We start from the raw sequence: 2708 nt of genomic DNA, 5'->3' as shown, positions 1-2708 counted from the left end.
AAGACAAAAACGATAATGAAAATATTTGAGATAGAATTTCAAATACTAATAGGTGATTTAATCAAGACGGTTTTAATTTGGCTTGTTAATTATCAAGTGTAATTTTTTTTCTTGATGAAGCACAGTAGTTTCACGATGCCCCGACAGATGGCGTATGATTCTGGGCGACTTGTAGTTGTATGGATTCAAGCGCCACTGATCAGTCTGGGTATCTGGTGTCTGCGGTTCAATGCATCAGCGGTTTCGTGCGTTTTGAAAAAGGTGAATTCGGATTAATTTGTGAAAGTTATGTGGCCAATATATTCGAGTTCGGGACCAAACCCCACAACCAACAGCAAATATGTCCTCCCGGGACGACTTCCAAGCAGTGAAGGTGAAGCACAAAACGATTCAGGAACGGCTGAAAAAGGGCTAGAAGGAATGCCAAGATTCGACGCTTTGCGAGGGAATCAGTCCGGGTCCCAGTGTTGTAGGTGGTCTCATCCAGATGGAAGCCGGTTCCAGTGATCTCGTAGATGACGAGAGCAAGGTGCTGCTGGTGACAATTAATCGAGAACAAGGTAATTTCAATTCATACTGATTGATTCTAATGAACCTAGAAAAAATATTTTTTAGCTGACATCAACTATGAAATCTATAAAACCCTGGTTCGGGTTCTGTCGGATCTGACTTCTATATTGCCCACCAACTCGTCTCAGATTGCACTATTGCACCTTGCTAACAATAACATTTACAAAACTCCGTCCGTTTCGATTGGGTTCTTCACCAAGTGACAACGTAGTGAAAACATCACCAGCAGCAGTCGACAATGTGTGCCGATCGCCAAAACAATTATTCCAGCAAAAGTTACCAATCATCAGTTGAAACCATTCCGGTTGAAATCTCCTGCATCTAATTGGTTGGAAGACGGTGAATCTACATAAATATGTTCCTTGCTAAGGAACATATTTCATCCACCTGCGAAAAGTGAAGGAGTTTCCGGACAGAATCCAATATAGCAAGTTTTGCAAGGAAAAGACCAAAGCACAATTAACAAGGTATGTTTTATTTATAATAACTTATATATTTCGTTTTACAATATGAGAAGTTTAATATTGTAGATGATCCGTTTGTTATTTGAAGGTTTTCGTTGATTAAATCATATTTAGCATAACGAAATTGATACGGTAAAATAATTAATACTTTTGGAAAAATAAGAATCCATTGACTGAACCGCGAACGGTAATTATTACGAATTGCCAAATGGTAAAAGGCTTAATTGCCGACAGTCAGCCTTTTTGGTTCCGTGTTTCAGATTTAGATTTTGGATTCCAAATCCGAATCAAAGATTAATAATAAAAAAGTTTTAAAAATCCCGATTTTGGTGATTGCAAAAGCATAGATACCATGTGTAAAGATATACCTACATACATTTTACAAGTTCAGTGTTTATTCCAAAAAAAGTTTTCGAAAAACAGAAGAAAACCGATTCAAGATTTTTTCTATAGTTTAAATAGAATTTCTTGGTCCACAATGAATTCCACAGTCAATTAAATAGTTTGAACCATTTTACCAAAAAACACGTTTGAATTTGATTCGTTTCTGATAATTATTTGTCCATAAAAAGAAAATATTTTTTAGTTTATCTGATTTTAATTTTTCAAAATCTTTGGGTTACTTTAACAGTTTTATTGAACTCAAATGCCACTTAATTTTTCAACTTCAACTGAAAAGTCGTGATGAACTAAACAAGAATTTCCCTAGCATGATAACAATTTGTTCGAGCTTAATACTTAAAAAATCTTAAACTCTCAGCTCGTTTTAAAAATACCTAATAATATTCCAGTTTAGAAAAAACTTAAGCAGTTTTTACAATTCCAAGAACAGATTTTGCAATTTGATTTTCTATTTTTAACGCATTTCAATAGACAATGCTTAGATTTTGGAAGAGAAAAAAATATTTTTTTTTCTCCACTATCAAAGTTTTGTCAAAGTAAGGCGTTTGTTATCGCAGAATTAGTTCTGTTTAAAAATTTTTGGCTTTATATAAATTCAGGCGTTTAGCTAGATAGAATATAGTTTATCGGATTCTTTTTTAAAACAGTCAATTGGTGTAAAGTATAAAAATCAATTTGAAACTTGCTCGGACACTGATTGATGATTTTTGTTATGTAATAAATAAGCAGTTATTCAGCAGAATCTTCATTTCGGATTTTAAATTTTTTTTATATAATACAAAAAATGTACTTATATTAACATAAAATAGATAAAATAGAATTAAAAATGAGTTTCGAAGAATGGAATACTGGCTAACATTGTGGTCACCTTTTTAATTTTAGATAAACCATGGTTGAGGATAATATTCTTACACACTAAGGAATTCCGGTGGAATAAATGTTCATGTAACAAGGCCGATTTATTATTCCTGATTAACCTTGGACTTCTTTGGAATCAAATGAAAGTGATTGTACAACTAGAACAACTCCAAGAAATCTTCCTTTGCGTAAAGTTATAAGCTCAATTGTTATTGTGATAATAGTGTTATGATAAATTTTAAGGAATCGTACTCTGTTCGATTTATTTGGTAACATTTTAACTTGAAAAGCTCGTTATATATCAGCTTAGTTCATTACAGGCAATTACTGAAAAGTTAAAAAATCATAGCTATGAGAAAAAAAATAATCGCTTGATCAACCAATATTAAACAGGGTATCCTCTATTGAAAAATT

At 32.9% G+C, this 2708-nt stretch overlaps 1 long non-coding RNA gene across 1 annotated transcript; it reads left to right on the top strand.

The window, feature by feature from the left end:
• The first annotated feature begins 279 nt into the window (after nucleotides 1-279).
• On the top strand, nucleotides 280-2394 carry LOC129760549 (uncharacterized). Its single transcript, XR_008740360.1, has 3 exons — nucleotides 280-560; nucleotides 616-1037; nucleotides 2319-2394. It is a non-coding gene; the product is annotated as an uncharacterized LOC129760549 (long non-coding RNA).
• Nucleotides 2395-2708: the final 314 nt, after the last annotated feature.

This window comes from Uranotaenia lowii, unplaced genomic scaffold (assembly GCF_029784155.1).
Source record: "Uranotaenia lowii strain MFRU-FL unplaced genomic scaffold, ASM2978415v1 HiC_scaffold_654, whole genome shotgun sequence".
Lineage (NCBI taxonomy): Eukaryota > Metazoa > Arthropoda > Insecta > Diptera > Culicidae > Uranotaenia > Uranotaenia lowii.
The sequence above is the reverse complement of the archived record's forward strand: the minus strand, read 5'-3'. Positions and strand labels throughout refer to the sequence as shown.